The sequence below is a fragment of the Piliocolobus tephrosceles genome, unplaced genomic scaffold (assembly GCF_002776525.5).
Source record: "Piliocolobus tephrosceles isolate RC106 unplaced genomic scaffold, ASM277652v3 unscaffolded_31345, whole genome shotgun sequence".
In the NCBI taxonomy this organism is placed as follows: Eukaryota; Metazoa; Chordata; class Mammalia; order Primates; family Cercopithecidae; genus Piliocolobus; species Piliocolobus tephrosceles.
The window spans coordinates 3970-14238 of record NW_022314694.1 but is presented as its reverse complement, the minus strand read 5'-3'; the positions used below and the strand labels follow the sequence as shown (position 1 = coordinate 14238).

The 10269-nt window shown below is 40.5% G+C and overlaps 1 pseudogene; it reads right to left on the bottom strand.

The window, feature by feature from the left end:
* Window positions 1-4612: 4612 nt before the first annotated feature.
* LOC113222465 lies at window positions 4613-9642 on the bottom strand (annotated as a pseudogene).
* Window positions 9643-10269: the final 627 nt, after the last annotated feature.

Here is a 10269-nt window from a genome sequence, read left to right as displayed (position 1 = left end):
TCTCGTTCTAGATGTTCATCCTTGCTTTCTGGGACTTGAAATAACCCCACACCGCCAAATATTTATGCCTATTATCCACTTAGGGAAAACTTGTATGTCCCAAGTCCATAGGGTTAGTATTATTATCAGTATTATAACCGCTAGTACTAGTATCATGATGATCATCATTCCTGTTAGTATTCATCAATATTTTTATTACTACCATTGTTAATATGGATTTTTCATTATTGTACAGCAAGGAATATAGTTTATCCATTCACAAATGGTGTTCAGTTACTAAAGATGACTACAAGGCATGTTCTGCAGACATATACACACACAGCTGGCCTGGAGACCCAGCTTTGCCACCAATTGCTCTTTCATAAGATGAGCTCCCCCAATACCCACCAGTTTTTCAGGACTCGACCTGAGCTGCCTGGGCTACATCCGGAAAAGTTTCCTATTCTCATCTGTACCTGGAAAAATTTTAAAGAATCTTCAGAGGCCCAGTAATAGCTTTTGGCAGCCTCCAAAACCAGGCAGGGTTTCTTGGCCATTCAGAGCCATTCAAATATTCTAAGTAAACTCAAGGAACCAGAAATCCCACTTGCAGTCATGAAATACTAGTGAATGGTCTCTGTGAGTCTCTTCAAGGTTTTCAAAGATAACTGCCTGGAAAGGCTGGCCAGGAAGTCACCCAAGCCCATCCCTCTGCAGGATGTTCTATGTCAGCCAGGGACCCAGTGAACTGCCATTGAACAGAAGGGAGGAACAGAGACAGCATGCCTGAGCTTCTGGAAACATTCTAAGTGCCCTTGTTGGCCCAGAAAAGACTGGTGCTGCTATACGAGGCACAGATATGGCAACTTATCCACTGTAGGAAACACACAAGGTTTAAAGGCTCCCAGGAAGTCCAGGAAGGGCAAACATGGCCTTTTAGAGCCATCAGATTTTATTCTAAGTCTACGTGGGAGACAGTGCACTTGCCTTCATAAAAACACCAGTGGAGGTGCTATCACTTGCCCCAGTAGCCGGTCTTTTCCACCTCATCTCAGAGCCAGGCAGCCACCATTTCCCAAAGCTGCTGTGCAATGAAAGGGGAATATTCTAGGTGCTCTCCTGTGCCCATGAAATTCTGTGGCTGCACTAAAGGCAAGAGATGTCCTCCGGAATGCTCTTCAGGAATCTGACAACACTAGTCAAGATTTAAAAAGTTCAATTCAACGTCATACAAAACCAATCACCAAAAAAAAAAAAATGCACAGTGAGACAAAATGATGAACACACCTGCTAATATTCATGAATGACAATAACAACAATGATGATCTTAGTGATAATGCCACCAACACCGTTAATGGCAATAACAATAAACCTGAGGTAATGGGTGTTGGGGTCCCGATTCACCGATGTGAAGGATGGCGCCAATTTCTGGCCTTACAGAAATAAAGGAAAAGTAAACACCTGAAGGAGGAAGAGGTGAACGTGGATAGAGCTCCCGCCGGCCTCTGGGCCCTCCTTGGTGGAAGGAGAGGGACTTGGTCCTGAGCCTGCATAGGATCCACCCGCACCAGAACCCGGGAGTCCCAGTCCCTGGATGGGCTCAGTCCCACCCAAGCCAGACGCCCCGGAGCCCCGGAGCCCGGGTCCTCCAGCCCTCACTGCCGCCACTTCTCGCAGAGCCAGGCACCCCGCGCCACCTCAGCCTCAGCGCGGCTCTGCGAGGGCAGCGCCAAGGATGCTCTGGGCCCAGCGCGGGCATCCAGGCCCAGCGGGTGCATCCGGCCCCAACGGGATACCGACGCCCTCAGGGCGCGGAACAGCGGGGTCTGCGCAGGGCCCGCCATCTTGGGCCTTGCAAAAAGAGCGGCCTCTTCAACGACCCCACCCGGAACACCCCGGAGGCCCCAGCACGAAAGCCAGGATGGCGGCGCCTCCATCACGCTGGGTAAAGAAAACTGAGGTCTTACCTGGAGACCCGGCTCCCCGCTGGAAGGAGAACGCGCATGCGCCCCGCATGGCCGGACCGATGGGTTTCATTGCCTTCTACCGGCCATGAGGTGGCAGCACAGGACGTTTGGCCTTTACTGCTTAGCGTTGGACCTGAGTCTGAATCACTGAAATTCAGGTATGGCTTATTCAGTAACTTTCTTTTGCAAGATCAAATGGAAATTGAGTACGATATCTTGCGCTTTAATTAAAGAAGATGGGAATAAAGAAACAAATTCGAAAGTTAGTATACAAAAGTCGATTGATTCCCTCTATGTGAAGGGAAGAAGAGCTTGAATAAGAGAAGCATTCTGTGTTATGCTTTAATGCTGGAGATCTGCCACCATGCGTTTGTCAAATCCCGTAGAATTTCACAGCACAAATAGTACATCTTAATGTGGCTCAGGACTACATATAATGTCAGCCACAGTTTCAGTGTAAATTACATATTTAATTAAATAGATTAAACAATAAATAATGTTATGAGCTCTGCCTGGACACAATCCTTGCCTCTCCAACCAGTTTGCCAAGGGCTCGAATTTCTTGCTCATTATCCTCACAATTGACATAAACCCTGGCTGCAGAGTAAAATCAATCACTTGTGGAGATTTTGTAATATAATGATGTGTCAATTTCAACCATGAATAAGGCCATTTAGCCTTAGTAAGGCCTATCATATTAAGATTCTGCATGTTTTGCAAAATTTCAAGTGATCATCCCATTTGTTATTCAGGAAATATTTTCTCTTGAGTTTTAGGTTCAGTACTGAGGCTCCTTGATGGACAATACATTTTCCAATTCTGAGGACAAGGCAGAGGTGGCCCCCTCTGTGAGAACTTTCATTTTGCTTCTGGAAAAGTACATTGAATCAAATATAGGAAAGGCTTGCCTGGTGGCTGACGGGTTCAGCTGTTTTATCATGCTGGTGTTTTATCTTCTGGACAGAAGTAAAAGGAACACAGCTGGGTCTATCTCTGTGTAATAACTCAGGACTTACCTGAATAAGCTCTGCGGTGTCATGAGATGAACTGCTACCTCCACGTAGAGAGGTTTCAGGGACAAAATTTCAAGAGATTTCTGAGGGATGGAAGAGTAGGGCTGCCTTATTCTCTGATCCCAAGTAACTACTCAGAGACAGAGGCAAGTGCTGGGGACACCCAAATGCATATACTAGGTGTCTTTGATACAGCCTCCATTTCCTTGCTAAATCTATGCAATAACACAATGAGAAATCTGGCAAGTGGGTCTGAAGATCCCTGATGTGTCAGTTCCAGGATTGGATGGAAACAGGTGGCTTCAGTGGACATTGAAGTAAAGGGAGGTGAGCTATGAGGAAAGAGCTGTTGAAGACTGGGGAGACTCAGAAGTTGGGCTGGAATCTCCACCCATAAGCCAAGGAGTGCAGATGCAAATCGATTTGTTAGGGCTGCATAAATGAAAGAAGGACTTTGCCAACACACTAAGTTTTTTCAGCAACTGATTGTATTCTTTCAATATTTGTAAATATTGATCTTTTGGAAATGTTTAATGAGATTTCTTATATAATTCTGCATTCAATTTATGCCCAGGTCACTTTGCTATTATACATTCATGTGCTGCATTTTTATGAATAGACATTTTCTCAAATTTCTGAATTATTTTGCTAAACTAAGTGTTAAGAGTTTTTTCTAGAGGTCGCCCTTCTTGACTCACTTTTCTGATGAGAAATCTATCAGGTTTCTCCACAGATTTTCAAGTTTGATAGCTCCTCAATGTGAGAAACTTAGTGTCAACTAAGAAATGAATTACCACTAAAGAATCTTCTCCTTTCAAGATGCTAACCGTGTTTTGTTCAGTGTGAAATCTCACATGTGCCACAAGTGTTACTCTGTGAAGAAAGGATTTCTCATGATTTTTCAAGGCATAACTTCTCCAGTAAGAAGTGTTTGGTATTCCAAGAGAATTCATTGCCCTTGGAAAGACTTTCCCTTCTTATTTAGCTTATAAAGGATTTCCTCTCTTATTTTCCATGTTAGCAGCATTTTATCACTGTGCTTTCTTGTGAACATCAAGCCTAGCGCTTGGCTGAATGTTTATTCACAGAAAATACAATTAAAGGGTTCATCCAAGTAAAGTTTTCTTACGTTATTTGGCAACAAATGGCACATAAAAACATTTTCACACTGAACGCAGAGCTAGAGATTCTCTACCTGAAAGTCCCACACATTTTAAGTTATTAAAACTGTTGCTAAAGACTTTTAGTTTATTATGTTGACAGTTTCAGCTCTCTCATGTCATTTATGATCAGATCACTCACAAGTCTTTGGTACACACATGTCATATAATTTCTCTTCCATATGAATTTATTGATGTGGACTGAAGAATAAAGGTAACTGAAGTAACGTCCATGTTGATTACAGTAATTCTTCAAAATGTGAGTCCTTTGGCATGTTTAGATGTTATAACTACAGCTGAAGTCTCTTCCATATTCCTTACATTCGTCATTCCTAACACCATGTCATCTAAAGTCAGAATACGTTCTGAAGACATTTATGATTTTCTCTCCAGGGTGAATTTTCTGATGTTATTTAAGATTAGTACATGGACTGGAGGCTTTCCCACGTAAATGGCATTCATATGGCTTTTCTCCAGTGCATGTTCTCTCATATCATCTAAGGTCAAAAGATAGACTGAAGGCTTTCCCACATAGAAGACAAGCATGTGGTTTCTCTTCAGTCTGAATGCTTTTGTGTCCTCTAAAGCCAGAGCTTTGACTAAAGACTTTCCCACTTTTATCACATTCATAACGCTTTTATCCAAGGTGAGTTCTCTCATGTCTTTGAGGGTTAAAGGATTGAATAAAGCCTTTCCCACACTGATGACACTTATATGGTCTCTCTCCCATGTGAGTTTTCTCATGTCTTCTAAGGTAAGAACACTGAGTAAAGGATTTTCCACATAGATGACATGCAGGTGGCCTCTCTCCAGTGTGAGTCATCTTGTGCCGTCTAAGGTGAAAGCAATTAGTATAGGCCTTTTCACATATGTTACATTGATACAATTTACCTTTAGTATGAATTTGTCTATGTGGTTTAGGGGACAACTGATTACTAAGGGATTTTCCACACTGTTTGCTGACGTAGGGTTTCTTTCCACTCTGAGTTAACAAACACTGAGTCATTGTGGAACTGTGAGTGCAATCTTCTCCCAAATCATTACATTCAAAGGGATCCTCCAGAATGAGAGAGTTCTACTTTAGAGACTAAGATTAAAAGCTCTTAATGATTTACCAACATACATCTATACATTCATTTCACCACCTTTGAATCCTAGACCAACCATTCAGTGGTAGAGCCCAGTTGAAATCTTTCCAATGTTACTTGTGTGAAAGGAAATTAAATTTTGGCAATTCAAACTCATTTAACCAAAGGGAGAAATCAAGCTGGGAACAGGGTCACACAAACCTGCCTCCCCTTCTGGTTCCTAAATAATATGGCTACAAGAGGAAAAGCTACATGCCTCCCCCATATTTTGCCCACAAGGAAATTCCTCATGAGCTGTTAAAATGACACCATGGCAATGCAAACTGATAGCTTGTCTTTGCAGGTGCAGTCATCCCCAGTTCACCAGACACAAATGCATATCCGCTTGTTTCCCTGCCCCATTTTGCCTATGTTGTCTTATATAAAATGCAGCTTTCCTGCATTATTCCTCTACCTCATTTGTTTATGTCATCTCATGTAAACAAAATCCAGATTCACTCAGCCAGAAAAATGCATGAATGACTATTTTTTTCTACCCACCTTTTACATGAAAATTGTGTACTTCTCAATATCCCACCCTTTCCCCCTTTAAATTTAGAAAAAATCATTGGAGAAAGATATACACCTTTCCCCCAGGTGCATGTCCTTAACTCTGGCAAATAAATCTCCTAAAATGATTGAGACTTGTCTCGTCATTTTTCTCGATTGACACTTGCATACACATTATCTCCTGCAGACACAGATTTTTCCCTTTTGTAAGATCCCTACTGCAGAGTTATTCCATTAATTGTGATGATATCAATATCTTTCAAAGTCTGAGCATGAGCAATGTCTATGCACTTGTTCTATTTTAAAGATCTCATGTTATGGTTTAAAACACAAGTCACTTTATTCACTGAATTCGAAGTATCAAAATTTTTTTTTGCTTTGAAAGCATGTAATGCCAGCCTAATTACACTCAGGTGATTGTGTGTCATTACTAACTTAACCCACTACCAGGTCTTTAACTTCGATGATTGGTGTACACAGCTATAAAACTACCATTGTCATACCGGTGGATGCGTCTTTTCTGATAGGATGCATGGATATCGTGTGTTTTTTCTTAAGGGCACTTTCCTTGTCTGAAATAATTGAAAAAGAAATTGTTACCTTGGTATTATGGTGATAAAATTGTTTGAAAAACCCCAAGGCCCATTTACTTTTTTTCAAAAATTGACACTTAGATGTGGCAAATGTGTCAAATGAAGAAAATACTTCAATAGATGAAACCGATTGTACAGCATCAGCAATTAGAAAAGAGTTTTAAAATTAAAATGTGAAAGGAGTTAAAATGGAGATGAGATATCAGGCAGATAATTAGAGGGATAGTCTTCACAGGGGTATCGGGAAGAGTCAGCAGGTGACAGTTTAACCCCAACAAGTACATGAATTATCCTTTTCCTGAAAGTAAAAGAAAAGGCAAGAGGACACAAGAGTAGTATCTGACATATGAACAAAATGATAATAACATCTAAGGAATTCTGCTCCAGTAGCTTGACCTACATTTTAGAAATTACCACTCATTTAATAAAACCGCTAATTAATATTTGACTGACATTTTTCATTGACAAAGCACCTCCTCCTATTAGAGCACAGGACCCTGTTGCTTACCGCGATTCTGGCCTTGGAGAAATTCTCTTCCTTTCCGCCAGAGCTCTGTTCCTTGCTCCGCTGCAAAATTATATAGGATTTGCTTGTCTGGTACCCTGTTAGTGGAAACAGTACTTGTGTTTTGAGTTCACTGTCAATAAATGTGCATTATCACCAACTGTAAGGCAGGCTATCAAGGAAGAATAAAAACAGCGAAGGTCAGCTCAGGCCACAAGACCTAGAACACAGAAAACTCCCCAGGGTTTTTCCCACCCGACGTGAGACTAGAAAATAAATCCAAACGAAAGGTCCATCAGGAAAAGGAAATTCAAAACAGTCAGGACCTATGAATGCTGAGTCCATGCCTAAGTTCCAAGACACAATGCATAATACACAGTCTTTTCAGAAAGAGATTAATTAAATCTCTGCACAGTATGTTTATTATTATTCTCAGGCAGAACAAAAAAAAATTTGATTTACAAAAATAATTGGTGTTCTATACAGAAAATATATTGCTATTGTTTTCACTAATTGGTCTCAGCCTAAGCAGAGCCACTAAGCAGAAGAGTTATTTAGAAAATATTTAATTTAATACATTGAAAATATGCATTAAGTTCCCAGGTCTGTTCTGAGTACTACAGACTGACTACCAAGGAAAACATGAAATCCTTGTCAAGATTACATTCTAATTGAGTGACAAACTAAATAAAATAAAATAAAGATATTTCTTTCAGACAGATTTAGAGATCTCAAACTTTTTTCAGATAAGATCTGTGAGAGAATCAGAGAAGAGATTAGAGTGAGATATGGGGAAGCTGTTCCAACACTTATTGAATGAATGAGTCAATGTGTGTCTACATACGTATGTGCATGTTGAGGGACTCACCGAGGGACACCAGGTGACTGACATTTTCCAGCATTACATCTCTGTACAGCTTTCTCTTGGATGTGTCCATCATGGCCCACTCTTCCTGGGTGAAGTCAATAGCTACATCTTCAAAAGTCACTTTCTTCTAAAACATCACAGACATTTTAGTTTAGACAGAGAATCCCTTTTAATGTCCAGAGGAGGAAGGCTGAGATGACAGAGGTAGGACCTGCGTATGCAGAACACTCAGTGTTTTAGATTCCAGCCAGTTCATTCTCAATACTAAGCTGGTATCTGCCTTTCAGATTCACTCACAGAGACATACCCACTCTTAATCCATTAAACTTGACTATAAAGAAATATCGCATGAGGTGTGGCATAATATAGCCCAGATATTTTTCAGTAATGCGTTAATCACCTGTACATAACTGATTATAAAATTTTCACTTGAACCTTCAGAAATAAAACAAACTTACCATGAATTTCAAGTAAATTACAGATTTGTCACAAGGCAAATAACCATGATTTACTACTTTTTAAACATGACCGTGATTAAATAAATTATTTCTCTAGAGGAACCACGGGTTTCTCACCAATCAAATGGTTGAAAGACCTATTATGTGCTTAGAATAATCTAAAGAAGTAATAGAAAACATGTTTCCTATCTAGAAAATGTTTATTAAATACAGGTCATTGGTCCCTTATTCATGAAAAAGTTAGAAAGTAATGAACCAGACTCCAGCATTCTTCAGAACTGAACAAGTTTTATGCAGAATATAGGATTCAATTCATACATAGAGTCACTCTAATGTTATGTAATTCAGGTGTTCAGGACAAGGCTTAAAGACAGTCCATCAGCACAAGACAAGACCGCTGAGGCTGCTATACTGAGGAAGTCTTAGTTAGATGATTCCTGTGATATGAAGCCTCCTGCTCTCAACTTTCTCTGGGCAATCCAAACATCAGTTATCACTGCCTCTCTTTTAACTTTACCTTGTCACTTTGCTTGTTCAAGGATAAAAAGGCCTCTTTACTGTTTTGTTTTTTTCTAACCAGCCCTTATAAAACATTTCCACAGAACCCTAAATTGTACTCGATCTACTATATTCCTTCTCCTGAGTGTGCAACCATAATTAAGTAATTGTATTTCTTATATGTTACTTTCAGTTACCGGAAGGCCGAAAGGTTAATTATCAAAAGGAAAAACGAATGAGGATAAGAATAATAATGACTTCTTTAGTTGTCCTTTTGCTAAGTTTTTAAAAGCACAAATATATTTTATCAAACTCTCCTTTTGCCTCCACACTGTGCAGCTCTTGCCCAAGGCCTATCACACGGGATTTATTGAACTCAGCTGCTAGAACATCAGCCTTATTATTGGGCTGTGATCTTCTGCTTTTCACGCATCTCTATTGCCTGCATTCATCACAATCCTAAGTCTATTTCAGCCAACAGTACAGTTAATGGCTCAATTATTTCCCTATGAGGTTAAAGGATGGATAGAAGAAAAAGAAATACATAAATGAGACCTCTCATGTCTTTTTCTGTAAATAGCCTGAATAGGGGCTGGAATAAGGTAGTGTAATATTGGAAATTATATTGAAAATTTAGGAATCTTTGACACATGATACGCAACCTAGAGTCCTCAGAAAACTTAATTGGAGGCCGGATACATGAAAGTCTCCTGATTGCATTTGGAACAACCAGGCTGGGTGGGTTTTGCATCATAAAAACAAACAAACAAAAAAGAATAAAAATGAAACACCCATGCAAACTGGAGAAAACTGCCCATTTGCCAGCAATATGGGTGTAATTTCAGTAGAAAGAGGCATCCCCTACTCACTAGTGAATGCATTGTCAAGAACTCAGTTTCTCTCTGTCTTCTTCTGGATTTCCACTTGCAGACACTTCAGGCACTAAGAAAAGCTGAGGTTGGAGAAAGAACACTTGAGACACCGGCCTTGCACACAATTTTCAGATCAACCTGTGATGAAAAGCCAGACCTTCACTGAAGTGTGACACCACCTGCACCACAGCCTAACCAACAGACACAAACACGCAGAGGCCTCTCCTCTTTTCCCATGGTCAAAATTAGGAAGCCTATGACTACGGTTGCTGACAAAGAAGGAACACAGATAGCTTGTGAATGAGAACATGAAAAGCACTGAGTTTTGTATGTTAATTGACACAAGTCCAGATATTCAATTCCCTCCCTGATTTTACAACACAGGGATCCCTTACTCCGCCCATATGTGGAATATGATTTCCACCTGTAGATAAACACGGTGGGATTTCTCAGATTTTATTATCCCAGCTTTATGTCCTGGCAATGTTTCTCCAACACCAATCACAGCCTTCTGAAGCCTTACTCCACTTTTACTTTCTCTCAAGTTCGACTTTTGTATTTCCCCTTGGAACTCAGAAATCAATCAAGTAAGAATCTGTTTTAGGGTCAGGCGCGGTTGCTCTCACCTGTAATTCCATCACTTTGGGAGGCCAAGGCAGGTGGATCACCTGAGGTCAGGAGTTCGAGAGCAGCCTGGCCAAAATGGTGAAACCCCATTT